The following is a 24,997-nucleotide window of genomic DNA, read 5'->3' as shown; positions in this document are numbered from 1 at the left end:
AAAACACATAGTCTTCTGTAGGCTGAGTGAAGAGAGTGAAGCCCAACTGAATAGCTAAAGACATTTTAATCCGTGCAGATCTAAACTGTAACGTTTATATTTAAATGAACAAAAAACAAACAAAAAAATGTCCATGTACAGGTTATTCATGTGTAAGAGTCGATTTATGTTATTTTGAAGTATATTCCCCTACTGGACGCATCAGGAACAACAGGGGCGTAAAACTGTCAGGGGCGTATATCTGCCGGCTCCAGGTCTGCAGCCTCCCCATATAGGATCGTGATGATGAGCAGAAAAAACCTGAGATCATCCGAAGCCCGGTCCGTGTGTGAGCTGTGACCTGAAAATTGTCCCGAAGCAAATCAAATCTGAGATCATCACATGCATGTCTGGTTGATGACGCTCAGGCATATATGCCTTCATCATTGTCCTGAAGGTCGGAAGATACACATGGACATGAAAATGAGGTGGTACAAAATTTCCTGAACACATTCAATGAGGAAAACATCCTGAAACACACAGTGATCTTATTCACTCATGATCAACTAGAAGGCCAGACCATTGAAGAATTTGTGAAGACCAATCCACAACTACAGGAGCTTGTCGGTAAATGTGGAGGACGCTGTCACGTCATCGACAACACATACTGGAATGACTGGGATTCAGGGAACAAGAGCAACAGAGTTCAGGTGAAAATCTGCTGGACATCATTGTGCAAGACTCATCAAACACACCTGTTACATTAATTAAGTCAAGTCACCTTTATTCATGTAGTGCTTTTTACAATACAAATTGTTTCAGGAAAACAGGCTAACAGGAAAATAATGCAACTAAGTTTGTTCCGGCGTAATAGTGTCATAGTCCAGCTTTAGTAAGTTCAGAGAGATTGTGTTTTTTTTTTCATCCTCCTCATTACACACTACTGTCAGAGTTCTGTCACTTCTGTCTAGTCTATTTCTTGGTTTTGTGACAGAGCCCTGACACTCCTGTTTTGTCTTGTACTGTGTAGCACACAGCTTGTGTTTAAAACTAATGTTCTCATTGGCTGCGTGTTCATGTCTCGTTTTGTGTGAGCACATGGCTTGTGATTTGTTTTACTGGCCATGTGCTTGTGTTTTAGTCATGCTTTTGTGTGAGCACATGGCTTGTCATGTATGTTTCCGTGTGCCATGTGCTCTCCTTTGGATTGTCTAAACCGCCCATCTTGTTTCCTGATTATTGATTCATTTTCCCCACCTGTCCTCCCTCGTTACCCTCTTTTGTTTGCTTCCCTATTTATTCTCCTTGTGTTTTCAGTCCTGTGCTGGTTCGTCGTTGTATCGACACTGTGTGTTTCCCTGCTAAGTCAAGTCTGTCTTGGTTTTCCCCTCGGGGTAGTTTTTGTATGGTTTTTTTTTTTTTTTGTCATTTAAAAACCCATTGTCCTGCACTTGAGTCCTCGTCATCACACCCAATCCCTGACAACTACTGCTGCAGTCATTAAAATAGTTCAGGTTTGTTTTAAATGGCATGTAGTTATATATATATATTTAGTTTCTTTATTAAGATAATTTAGAAAAAAAATTTGGAGCATTTTTTGTTTTTTAAATTAAAGTTTTTTATTTTTAGAGTGATGACCAAGTGGCTAGCGGCCTAACCACATGTTTGATCAGTTTAGCCTCTCAAATCATCACTTGACTTGCCTACAAAAAAATCCATAGATATAAAACACTACTAGGATAGTTTCAATGTTTAGTCTATGAGCACCACCACAGTGAAAAGGCATTTTTGACAGGCTGAAGGCCTCATTATGCTTCTGCGTCAACTCCACGGCGTAGCTACGCCGTCACTCCTACGGCGTCGTGGCCGTTTTATGGTTCTGCGTCAGGTTGAGTTGCATCGCGGTGCATCTGACCAATCACAGCCCTTGCGGTCTGCGTCGCCTCGACGTGTAGTTAAAATTTTTTGGAGGTGCATGTCGAGCTACGGCAGAGGGGTCGGAGAGGGGTTCGCGGCGACGCAGAGGGGTAGTGTGTGTGTGTGTGTGTGTGTGTGTGTGTGTGTGTGTGTGTGTGTGTGAGAGAGAGTGTGAGAGAGAGAGACACTGTGATCCTGAGCAAACACACAGAAAGATTCACATTTGATAAAGAGAGGTAATAATGGGAAGCTGAAAGTCAAGCTGTGTGACACATTCAGTGTTGTGCCTGAACTCGTTCATATTTTGAGCGAACGTGAACTGAACGTAGGCTACTGTAGCCTATTACTGCCTGATGAACGTTACTGTGAACTCGTTCATTCTGGTGTCTGTGAACGGCGCACGCTTTCTCAGTTTAACTTCATTCAATAGGGCGCCAGATTTCTATAGAGCCTTCCAGGCGAATACCCGGCTAAAACACACCGTAAACAGGCCTTAATATGTAGCGGAAAAAACATCCAATCTGGCAACACCAGCCACCAGTGTCGCACCGCCGCATGCGTCATCAACACAAAAAGCAGCAAGAGGCGTCGTATGATCATTTAAAGCTATGGTATACGATTTTGAAAATCGGTCGAGAAAGCCTGAATTTTTAAAAAACTCATCCCGCCCCTCCACACACACACCCCTCCCCTCTGTGCTACCTGATCCCTCCCACCGGGAAACGAATTGAACAACATCACTCAGTCAAGCTGTGATCACCGGTAGTAAACATCGGAACTGAGATACGGCTAACATTCCAATGCCGACCGGCAGCATGAGCAAGTTGTCAAACTGATAAAAAGCTATTTATGTAACACGTCACACCATAAAAGTATAAATAAATGTTTACCTGCTCAACAAAAAGTCAGCCGTGTCAGCGTCGGTCTTCAGTCCCAGATCTCCCTGAAGTTTCCTCCAACGGTCAATGGTGAACCCTATATTTATCCTACTTAGAGTTTTTCACATTTTTTTTTTATCTCTGCTCGTTCCTCTAATGACTTTCTCTTTCGTCCTAACTTTACTGTAGAGGCAAGCAGGGGACGCTTGCTGCTGTCTTTTTTTTTTAATCCATTGCTGATATGCTACTTAGCTAGCTACCATAGACTGTCAGCTGCTTACACGCACAATTTCATGTCGCAGGAGGGGGGCGGGGGCGGTGGAGTGGAGACGCGAGCGCCAGGCGGAGTTTCAAGTGGAGCTGGTAATTGGATGAGAGCAGTTGACCAATGTAAGCTGTCCGGCCGGACAGCTTACATTGGTCAACTTTTTTGCGGCTGTACATCCTATAGAGTGAATGGATTTTTTTCATTCTTTTTTCTATTCATATTGTTAGGATTGTACTATATAACCATAACCAGGATCTAAACGAGGATATTAATAATGAACAATCTTTGAAATCGTATACCCTAGCTTTAAACGAGTTTTATGACAAGGTCGGTGAGGATGGGAAAAATCTTACATTTCTGTGCAAACTTTGCCCGCCGATAAAATAATTGCTGTCTGTAGTTCTATATGGGCTGTGGCAATATTTTTGAAAAATAATAGCTCGCAGCAACAAATGGAAAAAAAGAACTATGAACTAGTTCAAAATTTTGAAGTATGAACAATGAACTGAACTAGGTCATTTTAAAATTTGTGAACTGAACTTTGAACTAGTTCATGTAGAAAGAGAACTTTCCCAACACTGGACACATTAGGCTAAACCAACCAGACAATGAGCCGAAACAGCAACAAATCAATTCTATGTACATTCACACCCTCAACTACTGTATTTATGAGGAAGCCTAATTTTAAAAGTGTGACTTCCAAATGAAAAAAAAAAAATGAAATTAACGAAATCTTTAAATGTTATGGGGATTTTTAAGATAAATATATGTTTTTTATAGTTATGCCGATCTCTAAAATATTTTATCACTTAGAAATTGTGTGTGAAAATGTTTTAAACATCCGTATCCATTAAATCCTGAGTGTAAATTCACTGGTTAAAAAGAGCAGGATCCCTAAAGAACATTCAGCTCCTAAAACCATGGAATTGTATTATTTCAATTTTATTTGTAACCATTGTAGTTACTTATTTTAAGCTATGATCTTGTTATTTGACAAACCTATGTTAAACAACTACACACATACAAATAAAAAATGTACAACATCTTTGGAGATCTTAAAGGCAAGTCAATTTGTTGTATAGCACAGTTCCTTTTGTTTTATTATTTCATTGCTAAAATGCATGTGCAATGATTATTTTGATAATCGATTTGTTGGTTGATTATTTCTTTGATTTAATTAAGATCTTTGATCCTGCAGATGGCGCTCATGCAACATGAATTAACTAGTGTGGAGTTAAATTTGGTGATCAAAAAAGCACAATGACAGGGTGTCAATAAAAAAAAATACAAGTAACTACTTTCAAGACTGTGATTACAGGTCGTGTTTGTTCATTAGAAGTGTAAGTCTTCCTTGAAGAATTATTCTGAAAGTTTCTTACAAATAGGCTTTAATTATTTATGAAGCAAAAGCTTGGTGTGACCATCCATCAAAATCCTCTCCACTTTCTGTGTTGACAAAAAGAAAAAAAGAAAAGAAGAAAATACAGAAAGGAAGGTAAAACCATGTAAGTATTTTGCATTTTACACCCTTTACAGAAAGTCACAATAAAGTGTGAAGTGTTGTGATTAATAGTTTCAGGTTGAATCTAAAAGGGAAATCTTTAACTGTCAGAAAAAAAAAGTACAAAACGGTACCTTTTAGTGTACAAGTGGCCGTCACTGGGGTGGTGCCCTGAAGGGTGAGAGGTACCTTTAATGAGAGGTACACAATTGTACCTTATAACTTTGTACCATTTTAGGGGCAATTTTGTACCCCAAGGTACAATTGTGCATACTGTAGTAATGAATGCACAAACATGTACCTTAATAAAAGGATCCCCTGGATATGCCCTAATGACAACACCGTTGTAATCATATGGTGCACAAAAACAAAATATTTTTAAGAAACTGGCTTTGATATGCAGATTTTACAGATTAAATTGTATTTATTAACCTTCTTTTACAAAGATAATTGCTTACAGGTTGCGAGTCAAGACAATTAATTGTTCATCACACATAAAATTCATCAGAAATTACTCAACAAATATAATCAGAAGTATAAAGCAATCATTTAAAACTGTAACACCTTCAAAAAAGGTAACAGGAGTACAATAAATTGTCTATACTGCCGAATACTTACAAATCAAATAAAAGAAGAGTTATATATTGCTACACAGCTAATTAATGTACTGCACATTGGGGTTTACAGCATTGGGCAGTTGTTCTTCATCAAAAATACCTTGTGCTAATAAATACTTTTTCATCAACATTATAGGCATCTTTAACATCATTAATCTCTACTTATTAAATGTCTTCAAAATTGACATGGCTGTACTTCTTGAATGCAGTAGAGCCAAAGTTAGTTATTGAAAAATGTGCCTGATGTGCATTAATGAGACCAATATGCTGGATTTATTTGACAATCGTGAATGTTCTCCGAGAGCATTTAGGACAACAGAACAGGCGATGGATGTGTGCAGATGTTACTGTAGAGGTTGATTACTCTGGTAACTGGGGTTAGGAAGAGGCTTGTCACCATCCACAGAAAGTTTCAAAACACACCGCTGAAGAAACATCAGGGTGTTTAACAGGTTTGGAAATAACATGTTCCATATTTTACAGACAAGTGATGGTGATGCATAAGGCCTACAAAATATTTTTTTAACATTTAAAATACAACTTAAAAAATAGTGTTGTAAAAAAAAAAAAAAAGTTTCAAAAGGTACAAAAATGGACCATTCACATCTAAACCTAAAATGTAATAAGTAGTGATGGGCAGATCGAGGCTTCGTGAAGCAATGAAACAGTTGAACCAAATGGTCCATTTTGTTTCGAGGCTTCGAATCAATCCGACACCCGTCTCAACGGTGACACCTAGTGGTCACTTGCAGGTGTTGATCTGAAACAACCTTGACGAGCCATGAAAATTAGTTTTTTTTTTATTATTGTACTTTTCTAATATGTGGATCTTGTAACCTATAGGCTCCTCCCTGTGAATAATGTTATTTTGGTCCAGCAAAATGAATATTAATAAAATAAATCAAGCCACAATGTCTCACTTTTTTACATATTTTTATTCAAAACTATACATTTTTCTGCTGTGGAAGGACTTCGCCTACTTTTTTTACAGATAATTTCTCCAGCCTTTGAAAAAATCCTCTCACAAGGGACACTTGTTGCTTGCATGCAAAGATATTTTTTAGCTAGGACATACAAATGAGGAAAGATTACTGCTCTCTCTTGGCATGCAAAATTTTTTTTAGCTAGGACATATAAATGAGGAAAGATTACTGCTCTCTCTTTCAAGTAAATTAGTGGATCATGAGTTCTGGGCAAATACGCATCGTTGATATATTTTTTTCACTTCCACTGTGGCATCAGCTGTAGCATTGTGTATCATCTGGGTTTGATGGATACGAGTAAAAAAAAGTTCCCATAAAATGTCTTGTGTTACTACTGGTGTTGATGGTGATGGTGATGGTGATGGTGATGATGTTGATGGTGATGGCATTCACGAGATGGCATACCTTGCTTAGATGGCCCAGCAGTGTCAGTAGCAGGCCTTGGTACAGGGGGAATGCCATCCTCTGCACTAGGGCTGCACGATTAATCGCACGATATTGTTATGCGCATCTAATCAGTAAAGCCGGTTCCTTGATTAGTAGTAAATCGCCTTCACCTGCTTTCAGATGAACGATATGATGCAGATATGAGTGTTAAATTAACACTCACGAATGTTAAAGTCAATGAGATAATTAAGTGATTAATTTAGTGATCATTGAGCATTATTGAAGACACCTGATGATAACAAGCAGAATCACTGAAGGAGAAAATCTAAAATTGTAAGCCACCGTTATGGCGATCAGTGTTTGCTTTGGTTGGTCTCTTGATGCTTTGTTTAAATTTTGTTTGTTGGCTGTTGTGTTTTAATTACAGTCAAATGAACAAAGACAAGTGTGATCTGATAGTGTTGGTTATGATTTGACATAATCATGATGTGATCTGAAAAATGAAAGTCATTCAGATGATCTGGTTTAACTTGATAGTAACAGTTTAGTGGTTCTACAGCATATGATAATTGTATTTTTCTTATAATCCAAAACATTTATTAAAAATTATTCTGATAAAATCACTTTCAAATGCATTTTTTTAGAAACACACAGATCAATAATCAGCCTGTGAATCTCAACCGTGGTGACAATAATATTTGTTGCCACCAATCACAACACATTAATGGCTCCCATCATGCATTGCGGTATGAATAAATTATGATCTGAATTGTCTATGTAATTTACTTCTCCTAATTGAATATTCTGCTCGTCACCATTGTTGAGATGCATTGACTGAATCTTGATATCTGTGTGGGCCTAAAAGAAAGATTTTTTTTTTTACAACTTTTAAGAAATCCTTTATATTATATCTCAAATTCTGGATATTTATGCAGAATCTCAGTTATGCTGTAACCAACAGCATAAATCACAAACATTTAGTTCAAATGATTAATGTCATAATATAATCAACACCTTTAGATCAATATTTTTCTTTGTTCATCTGGCAGGCTTAACTCAGATACAACAGCCAAACAATGTCTAAAGCTAATAATATAAGGGTCAAGAGCCCAACTAAAGCAAACACTCATCTCCATAATGGTGACCTGAAATTCTGGTTTTCTCCTTCAGTGATTCTGCTTTAGGTGTCTTCAATAATGCTCAATCATCACTCAATTAATCACTTAAATATCTCATTAACTTTAACACTCTTGAGTGTGGAGTCATATACACTCCCATGTGTGTTAATTTAACACTGAGTTTTTGCTGTGTACAAAGAGCCGTAGTTAACTGACAAGCTGAGCCATATCGCATTAAATATCGTTGGCGATACGTCCTCGATTTGAACGTGATTTGGCTCAGCTTGTCAGTGAACTACGGCTCTTTGTAGGAAATGCCGCTCCATCTGAAAGCAGGTGATGGTGATTTACTATTAATCAAGGAACCGGCTTTACTGATTAGATGCGCATAACAATATCGTGCGATTAATCGTGCAGCCCTAGGTCAGAGTCATCACGCTGGTGTGGAGATGAGTTTGTTGAGGTGTCCATGAGGCCTTCACAGTGGTGATGAGGCTGGCACTTCAGGGATGCGTTGTCGTCATGTCCATGCGATGATCCTTCATCAGATCTGGATACGGCTTAGATCAGGCGGACTCTGGTAAACCTCGGGATAAACAGAGAGACTAATATTAGCGTAGACGCGATCCTCCTTATGATGTACCAAGTACATCAGGATTTATGGAAAGTGTTCCCAGTTTTGGCTGATCTAAACTATGCAGCCTAACATTGAATTATAGAAGTCTATAATGTATTATGTGTATGCTAAGCCACAATCTAAGGAAGATTGTTCCAAAGTTTTGGTGCTAAATAGGAAAAGGATCTACCGCCATCAGTTGATTTTGATATTCTAGGTATTATCAACTGGCCAGAATTTTAGATCGCAATAGACGTGAAGGACTATAATGCTTTAAGAGCTTGCTCAAGTACTGGGGAGCTAAACCATTTAGTGCTTTTTAAGTAATCGGCAATATTTTAAAATGTATACGATGTTTAATAGGGAGCCAATGCAGTGTTGACAGAACCGGGCTAATATGGTCATACTTCCTGGTTCTGGTAAGAACTCAAGCGGATTTTTCAAGCGGACTCAAGCCAATTTTGGACCAGCTGTAGTTTATGTATTAAATGTACAGGGAAAACACCCAGTAGAAGGCCCCTTCTGTCTCAAAAGACAATGGCTGTTCCTTCTTTATCCTTTTTAAATCATCTTGTTGTAGGCAACATCTGGAGTGGCTCAGTAGTCCTATCCTTGCATGTCAGTCTCTTCCGCAATTTGAGCAGGCAAAGCTGGATGGCGGGTTGGAGTCATGACTTGGTTTGCTCTCCTTCCTGCGACTTCTTTTGTCCTTCAACTGCTGGAGTCTCTTCACTTCTCCCCTTTGGATTCCTTCACTTATTGTGGTTCTCCATGTGCTGTGGTTTTCTGCAAGTGACTCCCAGGTATTTGGGTTTATACCAGTGGTTTTCAAATCATGCTTGAGAACATCCTTGTAACGCAGTACTGGTCTGCCTAGATGACGGTTTCCTGTAGCTAGTTCACCATACAGTATATCTTTAGGAATACGGCCGTCCTTCATACGGCGCACAAGACCTATCCAACGGAGCTGACGTTGGGTTAGCAAAAGATGCATGCTGTGGGAGTTTGTCTGTTCCAGGACAGATGTATTGGTGGCCTTGTCTTCCCAGGTTATACCAAGGATTCGACGCAGGCAGCGGAGATGGAAACTTTCCAATCAGTTTTCCTACCTGGCGTATGTCGTCTGGGTTTCGCTGCTGTACAGCACGGCACCGATAACGCATGCTTGTGAGTTTGGTGTTCAGTGTGATGTTTTTATTGTCCCACACTTTCTTGCTAAGTTTGGACAATACTGCATTAGCTTTTGCAATACTTGTGTCTATTTCTTTATCAAGCGACAAGTGACTGGTGATGGTGGAGCCGAGGAATAGTTTTCTTCCTTCAGTGACCCACTGTTTGGAAGACGTGTCTCCTACAGGACTACTATGTCGATGTTTAGCCTTAGCAGTTCACGATCAATTACTGCCGTCTTGCGAGTGTCATCAATGGCTTGAATGATTCTTCGGTTTATCCTTTTGATTTTTGCTTGGTGCAAGATTTACGGTGAGCTTGTTGAGCAAGGTGCTCTTATCTCCATGCACCCACTGGAGCAGGCAGACCGTGGCGTGTCAACACCTAATTGGCTGGGGGCTGCCCGGCTTGAGGCGGGTGGTAGTTGACAAGTTGAATAATACGATCCCTCCCACCGTCGAAGACAACCTGTGGCGTCCCACTCTACGCCAATTGAGCAGGGACTTATAACACATAACTGCTGTCTTCCGTGTTGTGCACTCGCCAGATGGCAAGACTAGAGTGACCTCTCCAGGGCGCAGACCTGGGCAAGTATATATGGAGGCCAAGTGCTGCCCAGATGACGGGACCCCCCTCTCGGTCCAATGGAATACTATGCATTATTTTTGGGGCCAGCTTTGCTGCAGGAATTGCCAGGAGAAATCTTTTTTTTTTTTTTTTTTTTACATCCGAGCACCTACGGGGCTCCACTCCGGATTTTGTCTCTTTATTTCCTTCCATGGCCTTTTTCCATGATTGGATATAGCCGCAAGGCAGCGGAAGTTTTAAACCCAGGGTTTTCCTTCCCCTAGACAAACTGCCTTTCTAGGCTTACGAGTTCTGTCTGCCCGAATGGACAGCCAGTAGAGCATTACAATAATCTAGCCTTGATGTCATGAACGTGTAATGAATGGACTTAATCAAAATGTTCTAAACATCATAAAACCTTCCCCCTCTCCCCTGTTGTCATCGGCCCTCAAACCAGTTCTCCTCAAAGATCGTTATCACCTCTGCTCACCTGAAAGATCTCAGCAAGAGACCGAGTCTGCAACCCTCAAAGACAGCACAGGAGACCAGACGGCACTAGCCATTTGGTCAAAGACTACAGAGATAAACTTCCAATGCCCAAGGACATTTACTCCATTCTTACACTCTTAGAACAGATGTGTTAAAAACAACACATAATGTGTTACATTTTAACACATGTGCTGAATCAGCTCAGGGACAACCATATTGTGTCAAATTTGACACAACTTATGTGTCCCTTTCTTTAACACATCTATTGTGTCAACTTGGTCAACACAAAGATGTGTTATTTTTACACAAAGATGTTGTCAAGTAGCGGATTGTCGAGAGGCCTGGGAGAGGTTTAGGGAGGCACAGTACAAGGGAGAGGTTTTCAATATGCCCGTTGTAGGTTTATTTGAGAAGCAACAGCTCATAAGGTGCAGTCCACATGACATACAAAAAAAAAAGAAAAAAGAAGAAAGAAAAAGAAAACTTAATGCAACGTATACTGATAATAAAAACAAAAAGAAAAAAATGCTGTGAGCAGCAAAAACTGGCACTAAACAATGCCTAGTGGCACATCCACACACTTATCAGCATGTCTCACCTCAAACATGTTCAATCATTGGCATAGTATACACAGGATGCCACTCTCCCCTAATCCTGATCAGACAAAGGATTAAATACCTAAGTTTCCCGCCAAACACCAAGTGGGACGAACCATTGCCACGGGGTGGAACCTTTCCCCATAACACTCACTGAAGTCCACCGCCAAACATTGGCACATAAATATAACTAATGTTCATGAACTCATTCAGACACACAATAATCATAATACAAACATACATAACATACAACCAAAAACTCACACATTTAACTCCTCATAACACAAATGTCTCTCTCCATCTTGAAACATGGTACGTTCTGGCTATGCGCACTACCAGAACCCACCTCCATAACCCTGGATCAAAACAGGTAGATCATTCATGTGCTATAATCTGTACATGTGTACAATAAAGAAATAAAATAAAACAAACAATGGCTCTCAGTCATCAATCAAAACATTAACAAGTTAAACACTTAATGTTGGAATTGTACCTCCACATATTCATTATCAACATACTATACCTACTAAACTATTCCTGCAAACAGCACACCAAATAAATTCCAAATAGCACTAGGCTGGCACTCTAGTGATGATATCATTGACCAGGTTCATCATCACAGATGTGTTTACTTGTGTTTTGATGGATTAATGTGGAATTAAAAATGTACACTCTAAAAAGAGATGTGTTGTGTCAGTTTTAACACATATAGTGAGTGTGCTCAGGGACAACACATGTTGTGTCAAATTTAACACAATAAATGTGCAAGTCATTTTAACACACACATTGTGTCATTTTAAAAAATAAAGCGAAAGGGCCAGATGCAAAAATATTAACCGTTTAATCAATAGTCGAGTACAGAATGCATGTGCACACAAAGTACAAGACAATGTCTCAAGCTCAATGACTGGACAGACTCACTGTACTGGACATTATTCAGTTATTCACACTTCAACCCATAACTGATAATGCTGCTTTTGACAAAAATTCATGAGAAATAACAGTTAACAGAGTTTCCACTTTGAATTATTTAAAATGCAGCCACTGACAAAATATTTTATATTAATAACTTGTATTTACACTGGCCTGTATGTTTGAGAACACAGCAAACACTACATACCATTCACAGTGATGGTGAGTGTCGGCACGCTCATAAAATTATGAGTTGAAAACAACACAACCTGTAAAAAGAGATGTGTTAACTATTACACATGTTGTGTGGATTTTAACACATGTGCTAAATCAGCTCAGGGACAACACATGTTGTGTAGATTTTAACACGTGTAGTGTGTGCTCAGGGACAACACATGTTGTGTAGGGGTGGTGATGGCACAGTGGATAAGACACATGCCTTTGGTGTGAGAGACCCGGGTTCGAATCCACTGTGAGACACCAATGTGTCCCTGAGCAAGACACTTAACCCCTAGTTGCTCCAGAGGTGTGCGACCTCTGAAATATAGCAATTGTAAGTTGCTTTGGATAAAAGTGTCAGCTAAATGTAAATGTGTAGATTTTAACACATGTTGTGTAGATTTTAACACATGTAGTGAGTGTGCTCAGGGACAACACATGTTGTGTAGATTTTAACACATGTGGTGTGTGTGCTCAAGGACAACACATGTTGTGTAGATTTTAACACATGTAGTGTGTGTGCTCAGGGAAAGCACATGTTGTGTAGATTTTAACACATGTAGTGTGTGTGCTCAGGGACAACACATGTTGTGTCAAATTTAACACACAACCTGTGTTATATCTTAACACACCTCTAGTTCAGATCTTTGCTCAATCCATTTGAGAAAACGTTTCCGTTTTTTTCATCTTCAAGCTAACTTCTTTGCATTCAACCTGGACCAATTTAACTTATTTGGATTCAGTGTGGACCATCCCAAGAACCCAATTGAATGCTTCAACTCACTCTTGGCAAAATCATCAGCAACCAAAGTCAATGCAAGTCTCGCAGCCTTTAGATGGGTTCCAAATAGGGCTGGGCGATATATCGCACGATATTGTTATGCGCATCTCGTCTGTAAAGCCGGTTCCTTGATTAGTAGTAAATCGCCTTCACCTGCTTTCAGATGGAAGATATGACGCAGATATGAGTGTTAAATTAACACTCAAGAGTGTTAAAGTTAATGAGATTATTAAGTGATTAATTTAGTGATCATTGAGCATTATTGAAGACACCTGATGATAACAAGCAGAATCACTGAAGGAGAAAATCTAAAATTATAAGCCACCGTTATGGCGATCAGTGTTTGCTTTAGTTGGGCTCTTGATGCTTTGTTTAAATTTTGTTTGTCTGCTGTTATGTTTTATTACAGTCAAATGAACAAAGACAAGAGTGATCTAATAGTGTTGGTTATGTTCTGGCATAATCATGCTGTGATCTGAAAATGAATTTTTTTATATAGTTTGGTTTCACTTATTGTCAACAACTTTATGATTTTAGAGCATATATGAATATAGGTATGTTTCTTATAATCCAAAATATATAATAAACATTGTTCTGATCAAAACACTTTAAATAAATTTATTTAGAAACACAGACATCAATAATCAGCCTGTGAATCTCAACAATGGTGACAATAATAAAGCATGTTGCAGTGGCTGCCACCAATCACAACTCATTAATGGCTCCCATCATGCATTGCGGTATGAATAAATTATGATCTGAATTTTCTATGTAATTTACTTTTCCTAATTGAATATTCTGCTCGTCACCATTGTTGAGATGCATAGACTGAATCTTGACGTCTGTGTGTGCCTAAAAGAAAGATTTTTTTTTTTTAGAAAACAACTTTTAAGAAATCCTTTATATTATAGCTAAAATTCTGGATATTTATGCAGAATCAAAGTTATGCTGTACAACATAAATCAAAAACATAAAGTTCAAATGATGATTGTCATAATATAACCAACACCATCAAATCTCTTTTTTCCTTTGTTCACCTGGCAGTTATAACTCAGATAAAGCAGCCAAACAAAATCTACTCGGTTACTCACGTAACCTCAGTTCCCTGAGTTAGGGAACAAGTATTGCGTAGCTATACGCAGTGGGGAAACTCCTTTTCCTCGATTTACTGAAGCCTTTATGTAAAGCGCATTTGCAGCTGCACATCCAATGGTGCGGGCGCCTCTGACGTACGACCAATGAGAACACTCTGCGTCATACACGTCAGAGCCCGCCAAGGGGGCGTGACCTCAGTCTATAATAGTCCCCGAATTCGCCATTATAGCAGGTTTAACGACTGAAGCGACAACTTGCCATGTTACCATAGTGCGGCTGGCTACGCAATACTCGTTCCCTAACTCAGGGAACTGAGGTTACGTGAGTAACCGAGTAGTTCCCTTTCGAACGGTCACTTCGTATTGCGTAGCTATACGCAGTGGGGACGCCATGCAAAACGCCGCACTGAGTAACTGGCTGCCACTGCAACTCAGGACCCCTGAGCATACAGAACAAGCCATAACCGCATAATTATGTATAAATAGACCAGACACCGTCAGGTCTCAATAGTATACATCAGTTAGAAATAACCCAATATACTAGACCGATGAACCCAGACACTGTCGGGGTTATTAGTATACGAACATATACCCAGTCAAGTGGGTTTATATATGAAATTTTAACTGGCCAAAGCGGGTTGATATATGTATGGAATATAACCGGCCGAAGCGGGTTTTATATATGTATGGAATATAACGGGCAAAGCGGGTTTTATATATGTCATATAACCGGCCAAAGCGGGTTTTATATATGTCATATAACCGGCCAAAAGCGGGTTTTATATATATAAATATAACCAGCCACAGCGGGTTTATGCATGAACTACAACCGGCCAGCAGCGGGTTTTATATATATATGTGAATGTGATTGTGCACAGTAATATATGACAAGACCGGCCACCGACGGGTCTTAATCATACCGAAAGCACCTTCGCCTGCAGGGAAGGCAGTTCCATATTATAAAAACTCATAAATGTGGAAGGCGAGGACCAGCCGGCCGCATCACAAATATCACTAATGGGAATGCCAGATGACCAAGCCCATGACGAGGCCATACCTCTGGTCGAATGGGCCTTGACGCCTATAGGGCAAACTTGACCCGCTGCGGTATAAGCCATAGAAATAGCATCCACTATCCATCTAGACAGTCTTTGCTTAGTGACTGGATCCCCCTTGGATCTACCACCAAAGCAGACAAAAAGCTTTTCTGATTGTCTAAAAGACGCAGAACGCTCCAGATAGATTCTCAGCGCTCTGACAGGGCAGAGAAGATTAACCTCTCCATCCTCTGCAGAAGGAGGGAGGACTGATAACGTCACCACCTGTGCTCTGAACGGTGTTGAGAGCACTTTAGGAACGTAACCATGTCTGGGCTTGAGGACGACTCTGGAGTCATCTGGACCCAACTCCAAACATGCAGGGCTCACAGAGAGCGCCTGCAGATCTCCAACTCGCTTGATAGATGCCAAAGCCATAAGGAGAGCGGTCTTCAGCAGGAGGGGTTTTAGATCAACCGATTGGAGCGGTTCGAAAGGCGGACCTTTCAGAGCCCCCAGGACCGTGGAGAGGTCCCAAGACGGCACAGATGGAGGTCTGGAGGGGTTCATTCTCCTAGCACCTTTAAGGAATCTCACGACCAGGTCGTTTCTTCCCAGTGACTGGCCAGCCACCAGAACATGATGTGCTGCTATGGCTGCCACATACACTTTGAGCGTGGACGGGGAGCGACCCGCATCCAGCAGCTCCTGTAAGAATGAGAGAACCACAGATATCTCACATGACTCTGGGTCAGCCTGATTTTTCGAGCACCAGCTGGAAAAACCTGACCATTTCGAAGCATAAAGGCGCCGAGTCGACGGGGCCCTGGATTCAGATATAGTGCTTAAGACCTTCTCAGGAAGGTCTTTGGGTACCCGTTGAAGGGCCACACATGGAGGGCCCATAAATCGGGTCTCGGATGCCACAATGTCCCGTTCGCCTGTGTGAGGAGGTCTTTCCTCAGTGGGACAGGCCATGGGATTGTGTCCGATAACTGAACCAGCTCCGGGAACCACGGTCTGGTTTTCCAGAGAGGGGCCACCAGAAGGACTGGGCTCCCGCTCTCTCTGACCCGTTTGATGACTTGTGGAATCATCGAGATGGGGGGAAAGGCATAAAGGGGACGGTTGGGCCAGACATGGGCCAGCGCATCCCTGTCCTTCGAGAAGAGCAATTTGCAGTGGGTGTTGATTCTCGAGGCGAACAGGTCGACTTCGGCCTCACTAAACACCTTCCATATCAGACTGCCCATAAGAGGAGGTCTCTCGCCATCGCATGCAGGTTTCCTGACCTGATGCCCCCCTGGCGATTTATGTAGGTCACCACTGATATATTGTCTGTGCGGACTAAAACGTGGTGACCCCTGAGGTTCGACAGAAATGCCTTCAGGGCCAATCCAACTGCTTTCATCTCCAGACAGTTGATATGTAAGCTCTGCTCCGTGCTCGACCAGAGGCCGGATGCAGGCATGCCCTCGTGCAGCGCTCCCCAACCCAGGTTGGACGCATCTGTAAGAACCATTTTCCTCCTGGAAATTGTTCCCATTGTCACCCCCTCGTGGTACCAGTTCTGAGCCCGCCAGGGAATCAGGGTTCTTAAACAACCATGATTTACCATAACGCGCAAGTTGCCTGACTGCCATGCGTGAGTTGGCACACGGCGTTTCAGCCAATGCTGCAGCGGGCGCATGCGCAGTAATCCCAAGCGGAGTACTGGCAATGCTGCGCAATGAAACCAAGCAGTTCCTGAAATTTCTTCAGTGGCACGTGAAAGTGAAGTGCCTGCAAGCGCTCGCACTGAGAGCGCGCGCTCTGGTGTGAGTCGCGCTGTCATCGCTCTCGAGTCTAAAACTGTACCCAGAAAGATCACGCTCTGGCTGGGGGTTAGTTTGCTTTTTGAAACATTGATTGTGAAACCCAGGCATTTTAGATCGCTGAGAATCAAATCCCTGTGAGCTAATAGCTCGATTCTCGACTGTGCCAGCACCAGCCAGTCGTCGAGATAATTTAACACACGCACTCCCTGATGTCTCAGAGGGGAAAGCGCTGCATCCACACACTTCGTGAATGTACGGGGTGCCAACGATAGACCGAACGGCAGAACGGTGTATTGATAAGCTTGGCCCTCGAAGGCGAATCTCAAGAATGGCCTGTGACAAGGGTTTATTTGAATGTGAAAGTAAGCGTCTTTCAGATCCATTGTGACAAACCAATCCCCCGTGCGCACCTGCGCGAGGATATGTTTGATAGTTAACATTTTGAACGGCCGTCTCATGAGAGCTTTGTTCAAATGTCTCAAATATAGAATGGGTCTGAGACCGCCGTCTTTTTTCGGAATCAGAAAATAGCGGCTGTAAAAACCCATATGTTTTAGCGCGGGGGGGACTAATTCTATCGCCCCTTTTGCTAATAGATTCTGTACTTCGGTGCGAAGCACGTGACCCACGCTGCTTTTCACCGAAGTCTCGAGAACCGCCTGAAATTTTGGGGGTCTGCGAGCGAATTGGAGCGAGTAACCTCGCTTTATAGTGTTTATGACCCAACTCGACACACCGGGGATAGCTTGCCAGGCTAGAACACGTGTGGCTAGGGCTTGACACACAGATTGGGGCTGGTCGCCTAACTTAGGGGGACCTGATACCCTTATCTTGTGATTTGTGCATACATTGAGTATTGGACTGACTGTACAAGCATTTGCGTGTGGGGAAGTCAGTGTTACAACAGGGGAGGGGCCGCCTAGTGAAGGGGGACCTGATACCCTTATATTGTGATTTGTGCACATTGAGTATTGGACTGAATGTACAAGCATTTGCGTGTGGGAAAGGCAGTATTACAACGGGGGAGGGGCCGCCTGATGAAGGGGGACCGTGAACCCATATGTTGTGTTTGTGAAACATACTCTTTTTGTGCTTCATATGGGTCGCCGTGAAAACGGCGCTTGTTTGCAAGAACGCGCTTACTGTTGTGGGCCTGTTTGCAGTAATAAAATCCCCAGCCACCTGAACTGAACAGGGGGCTGTGGGAAGTTTTGTTGACTTCTTTGAGGGTGGTCCGGCGAGTGCGGGACCGGTGCCCTCTCTCTTTCCCCTGCATGCTAGGACGACTTTGGCGGCGCTGTGTGAGGCGCGGCGCTTGGTCTGGGGCCTTGGCGTCGGGGAAGCGGGAAGCGCTTGGTTGCTCTCGGCTGGCGCTGGGCTGAGAGGCCTGTTTCGCGTGTTTTGTTGGCCGAGGCGTCGGCGGGGCTGGCTTGTGAGCACTCGACGCCGAGCTAGAGCGCTTAGGCAGGAAGTGACGCATGGCCTGGGACGCTTTCTGTGCCTCGGTGTATCTCTCCGAGAACCCCTTCACTGCCGGGGCGAAGCAGCCGGTGCTGGATACCGGGGCGTCGAGGAACTTTGTTCTCTCCGCATCCTTAATGTCAGTGAGGGTAAGCCAGAGGTGGCGCTCGAGCACGACCAAACTCGCCATATTCCTCCCGATAGCCTGCGCTGTGGCCTTGGTAGCTCTCAAGGCCAGGTCCGTGGCGCTCCGAAGGTCCCGAAAAGCCTCAGGGTCCGGGCCAACCTCGTCCATAGACCGGAGGAGTTTGGCCTGGTAAACCTGCAGCACGGCCATCGTGTGCAGGGCCGATGCAGCCTGACCGGAGGCGGAATACGCGCGTCCAGCGAGGGCTGAAGTGCTACGGCACGGCTTATTGGGATGAACAGCTCTAGTTCGCCAGCTAGCAGCTGTGTTCGGGCAGAGATGAGCGGCCAACGCCTCTTCGAGGGGCGGCAACGACTCATAGCCTTTTTCCGCTGCTCCGTCCACGGAGGAGAGCGTCGCGAAAACTGCGGGGCCTCGTGTAGAATAAGGAGTGCGCCAGGCCTTGGTAAGCTCCTCGTGTACTTCAGGAAAAAATGGCGCTGGCTTGTGACGAGGGGCCTGTTGGTGCCCTGGCAGAAACCAGCCATCCAGCCGACTTCGAGGGGGTTCAACGGGCGCGGCCCACTCGAGCTCAAGGTCCGTTACGGCCTGCGTCAGGATCCGAAGCATTTCCGCGTCAGAGTTTGTCCTGGTAGCTGAGGCGTTGGGCGTCGGCTGGGAAGCCATGACGGGGTCGAAAGAGCCCGGCCATTCTTCCTCAGACGCGGCGATAGACAGGCTGCGTCGTGCTCGCTAGGCCCGCCGAAGGAGACAAGGCCCGCCACGTGGGAGGGGGCGCTGATCTCCTTCGAACAGGACCGGAGATTAACGGGTTGGAGAGAGTGAGGCACGCGGGGACGAAGCCGGCGTGCGTTCACTAACATCCATGTTCTCCGGATGCCGTTGGCTGCGGCGCTTCTTCTTCCACGGCTGAAGTAGGACCGGAGAAGGAAGCGCGGGAGAGGCGGCGTCGCCGTCACGGGAGAGGGCTAGCCGAGTTCGCAGCACGGAGATAGGCATGCTCTCGCAGGCCGCACATCCGCCGGCAGACAGTGCATTCTCCGCATGGTGAAGTCCCAGGCATGGAATGCAGCTAGCGTGTTCGTCCGCCTCGTGCAGCTTGCATCCGCACGTGGCGCAGGTCTTGACACGAGGCATTTGAAACAGAGCTCGTACAAATAATATACAGAGAATACAAGGAGCAATGAAAAGGATATCGCCGGATAGCCACAGGCTGAAGGCTTGTTCGACGGCGAAGGCTCAATAAATGGTCAGGGACGTGAAGTTTGTCGCTGAAGGAGTAAAATCTGCTATAATGGCGAATTCGGGGACTATTATAGACTGAGGTCACGCCCCCTTGGCGGGCTCTGATGTGTATGACGCAGAGTGTTCTCATTGGTCGTACGTCAGAGGCGCCCGCGCCATTGGATGTGCAGTTGCCGCAGCGCAGCCTATGAGCGAGCCAGACGCTCATGTTCTAGCTGTGCAGCTGCAAATGCGCTTTACATAAAGGCTTCAGTAAATCGAGGAAAAGGAGTTTCCCCACTGCGTATAGCTACGCAATACGATGTGACCGTTCGAAAGGTAACTAAAGTTAATAATATAAGGGTCAAGAGCCCAACTAAAGTAAACAATGATCGCCATAACAGTGGCTTACAATTTGAGATTTTCTCCTTCAGTGATTCTTCAGGTGTCTTCAATAATGCTCAATCATCACTAAATTAATCACTTAATTATCTCATTAACTTTAACACTCTTGAGTGTGGACTAGGGCTGGGCGATGTATCGCATCACATTGTTATGCGCATCTCGTCAGTAAAGCCAGTTCCTTGATTAGTAGTAAATCGCCTTCACCTGCTTTCAGATGGAGCGGCATTTACTACAAAGAGCCGTAGTTCACTGACAAGCTGAGCCATATCGCATTAATATCGCGGACGTATCGCCAGCGATAATTAATGCGACATGGCTCAGCTTGTCAGTTAACTACGGCTCTTTGTACACAGCAAAAACTCCAGTGTTAAATGAACACTCCTGCGAGTGTATATGAGTCCACACTCAAGAGTGTTGAAGTTAATGAGATAATTAAGTGATTAATTTAGTGATGATTGAGCATTATTGAAGACACCTGAAGAATCACTGAAGGAGAAAATCTCAAATTGTAAGCCACCGTTATGGCGATCATTGTTTACTTTAGTTGGGCTCTTGAGCTTATATTACTAACTTTAGACTTTCTTTGGCTGCTTTATCTTTGTTATAACTGCCAGACGAACAAAGAAAAAAAGTGATTTGATGGTGTTGGCTATATGACAATCATCATTTGAACTTTTTGTTTTTTATTTATGTTGTTTGTTACAGCATAACTGTGATTTGGCATGAATATTCAGAATTTTAGCTATAATATAAAGGATTTCTTAAAAGTTGTTTTCTAAATAAAAAAATTTTTCTTGTAGGCACACATAGACTTCAAGATTCAGTCTATGCATATCAACAATGGTGACGAGCAGAATAATCAATTAGGAAAAGTAAATTACATAGAAAATTCAAATCATAATTTAATCATACCGCAATGCATGATGGGAGCCATTAATGAGTTGTGATTGGTGGCAGCCACTGCAACATGCTTTATTATTGTCACCATTGTTGAGATTCACAGGCTGATTATTGATGTCTGTGTTTCTAAATAAATTTATTTGTAAGTGTTTAGATCAGAACAAAGTTTATTAAATATTTTGGATTATAAGAAACATACCTATACTCATATATGCTCTAAAATCACAAAGTTGGTTCCAAAAAGTCTAACCAAACTATCTCAATAAAATTCATTTTCAGATCACAGCATGATTCTGCCAGAACATAACCAACACTATCAGATCACACTTTATTTTGTTCATTTGACTATTATAATTAAATAACAGCAGACAAAGAAAATTTAAAGTGAATGTATAAAGGTTAAGAGCTCAACTAAAGCAAACACTTATCGCCATAACGGTTGCTTACAATTTGAGATTTTCTCCTTCAGAGATTCTGCTTGTTAACATCAGGTGTCTTCAATAATGCTCAACCATCACTAAATTAATCACTTAATTATCTCATTAACTTTAACACTCCTGAGTGTTAATTTAACACTGGAGTTTGTGCTGTGTACAAAGAGCCGTAGTTAACTGACAAGCTGAGCCAAATCGCATTAATTATCGCTGGCGATACGTCCGCGATATTGATGCGATATGGCTCAGCTTGTCAGTTAACTACGGCTCTTTGTAGTAAATGCCGCTCCATCTGAAAGCAGGTGAAGGTGATTTACTACTAATGAAGTAACCGGCTTTACTGACGAGATGCGCATAACAATATCCTGCGATATATCGCCCAGCCCTACAGATTACATAAACAGAGAATATTTGTTTTCGTTTTGAATTAGATCATTTAAAAGTAGACCCTGTTTATTTTCTTACTAGTGCTCCTCGCGACTGCCCCTCCCTTGCCCATCCCTCTGAGAGAGGACCAGGTCTCTCAAGAGATGGGGCATGCTATGGCACCCGCGTCTCGACCTGTGGAAACTCCATGTCTGGTCCCTGGACAGGATACGGAAGCTTTATGTGACCTGCAATCAGTCGGTAGTTGACACCATCACTTCCTGTAGAGACCCCTCTACGAGGCACCTCTATGGGTTAGAAGTGGAACCTTTTCGTTGAATGGTGTTCTTCTCAAAAGGAGAACCCCGAAACTTGCTCGATCAGGGCAGTGCTTTCCTTCCTGCAAGCTGGTTTGGAACGACGGCTGTCTCCCTCCACCCTTAAAGTGTACGTTGCCGCTATCACTGCACATCACGATGCAGTTGAGTTAAGTCGCTGGGAAAGCACGACCTGATCATCAGGTTCCTGAGGGGAGTGAGGAGACAAAATCTACTTTGCCCGCTCTCAATACCCTCTTGGGCTTGTCCCTGCTCCTTTGGCACTTCAGAGACCACCCTTCGAGCCCTTGCAGTCAGCAGAGTTAAAAATTCTGTTTTTGGAGACATCACTACTGGTTGCAGTGGCCTCCATCAAGAGGGTAGGGGACCTGCATGCATTTTCGGTCGACGAATTGAGCCTAGAATTCGGATACGTGCCCAAGGATCCTACCACTCCCTTCCGGAACCAGGTGGTGAACCTGCAAGTGCTGCCCAGTGCAGACCCAGCCCTGGCTTTACTCTTTCCCCTTAGAGCTCTGAACCTGTTTGTGGATAGGATGCAAAGCCACAGGACCTCAGACCAGCTTTTCGTCTGTTACGGAGGCCACCAGAAGGGAAAGGCTGACTTCAAGCCGAGGATAGCCCACTGGATAGTGGATGCCATCGCCTTGGCGTATGAGTCCCAAGACGTGCCTTGGCCTGTTCGGGTTGAGAGCCCACTCCACTAGGAGTGTTGCCTCTTCCCTGGCGCATGGCGCCTCAGATATCTGTAGAGCTGTAGACCAAACACGTTTGCTAGGTTTTTAGTCTACGTGTAGAGCCGTTTTCTTTTCGGGTGCTCGCTTCAACCAGCCAGTAACACCGAAGTTCCCGCTCTAGTGTCAGCTTGCTGTGTCACTCCCCTCAACATGGCCCATATACATGCATTTTTGCTCCAGTCGAATTCACCACTTAGGCGAACCCTGTAGAGTTCCTCCGCACCCCTCTGCAGTCAGACGTGGCGGAACATCCGAGGCCAGGCCTAGTACTCGTATGCTTGTGTAACCTGTGCTAGGCTGGGTCCCATATGTTGTGATCCATGTGGCGATCCCATATGTGTATTCTTCCATGATCAGCTCCCTGCGGTGAGCCCGTGTCTTTCCTTGGGCAGAGTCCGCTCTGCCGTCACTCTCCAGAGTAGTCTACCCCTTCTCAGGCTGGAACCACCCAAGTGACATTTCATATGTTGCACTGCCCCTAACCGGCCAGTCCACATATATATTTGCATAAAATATATTTACATGCGATATACACAATATAGCAACATCTATAACGATATACATTTTATATCGTCGCCACAATATATATACTGTCATTCCGCCCAGTCCTAGTTGCATACAGTATGCCATGAAAAGACCACTGACCTTGGGGTAAAGACATATATCTTTTTAGAAATATTATCTGTATTTGGATTGTTTTCCCAAAATATTGTTTCTTTACATTAATATGATCAAGTTGGAGATGTATGTAATATTATGTCGTTATATTGATGGATACTATTATTCTAAAATTTTAGCTACATAAATATTCTGAGAAACATTTGACATATTTTACAGACAGACGAGACTTCCACCAAGCGGACCAACTCTTATTCATCAATTTCCTCCAAAACGATTATATCTAGACATGCAGAGAAAAGTGCTTGATGATAATGGGAAAGTCAGAAAATGGAATTATGGGAAAAAAGAAACCAAGAAACAAAACAAAATTGTTCTGCTGGTGGGAGAAACCGGCACTGGCAAGACAACTCTTATTAACACCATGGTCAATTACTTACTGGGAGTGAAGTTTGAAGATGAAATATGGTATGAAATCACAGAAGAAGCAGCCAGAGACCAATCAGAATCACAAACCTCGGAAAACACCATGTATGAGGTCTGTCCTGTAGAGAATCCTGTATCTCTCACCATCATTGATACTCCAGGCTACGGAGACACTAGAGGACTGGAAAAAGATCTGGAAGTTGCTGAGAATTTATCCGCTCTGTTTCAGAGCAGTGATGGAGTTCGTGAGATTGACGCCGTGTGTTTTGTTATTCAAGCGTCTAAGAATCGTCTCTCGGACAGACAGCATTACATTATCAGTTCAGTTCTATCATTATTTGGGAAAGATATTGTGAACAACATTGTGTTTTTAATCACACACTCTGATGGTCTGCCACCCAAAAACGTCCTCGGTGCCATTAATAAAGCTAGAATCCCCTGCAGATGAGACCACAAGAACCAGCCTGTTCATTTCTTATTCAACAATCGGCAGGCTGAAGCGCAGCACAATGAGAAACGTTACCTTCGTGCTCAAAGAGACGCTTGGGAAAACAGCATGGAAGAGATTATGCAATTCCTTCAGTCTCTGGAAGAAAAGAACAGAAGAAGTTTAGAGTTGACTTCAAATGTCCTGATAGAGCGCATTCAATTTGAAGCGTTTATCTGCAACTTACAGCTGCGAGTTCAAGAGAAGGAGTCGAAGAAGTCTGAAAAATGTCAGATTCAGCAGGCAATGAGACAAAACAAGGAAAAGATTGAGAGGCGTACAAACTTTAGCATTAGATTCAAAAAGACTGTCAAAGAGAAGGTCCCAATTGAAAGCGCTTCATGGAAGAGCAGGAAGGCGACGACCTGCACCGTCTGTGAGGAAAACTGCCATGAGTTTGGCTGCTGGTGGGTTTCTGATCCCAGCAAATGTGAAGTCATGAAAAACGGTTACTGTACCGTGTGCACAGGGAAGTGCCACCACAGCAAACACGTCAAAGAAAACAAG

General features: G+C 43.1%; 1 protein-coding gene and 1 pseudogene across 1 annotated transcript in view; one reads left to right on the top strand and one right to left on the bottom strand.

Annotated features, from left to right (window-relative positions):
* The window catches only part of LOC143736473 (salivary C-type lectin 2-like), a 318,478-nt gene that overhangs the window by 143,078 nt on the left and 150,403 nt on the right, over positions 1–24,997 (bottom strand).
* The window catches only part of LOC143737825 (uncharacterized), a 5,858-nt pseudogene continuing 460 nt past the window's right edge, over positions 19,600–24,997 (top strand).

The sequence above is a fragment of the Siphateles boraxobius genome, unplaced genomic scaffold (genome assembly GCF_051911475.1).
Source record: "Siphateles boraxobius isolate OS27281-9 unplaced genomic scaffold, OSU_SipBor_1 130, whole genome shotgun sequence".
Classification (NCBI taxonomy): domain Eukaryota; kingdom Metazoa; phylum Chordata; class Actinopteri; order Cypriniformes; family Leuciscidae; genus Siphateles; species Siphateles boraxobius.
Note: the sequence above shows the minus strand (reverse complement) of the source record. Positions and strands in the feature narration are given on the sequence as shown.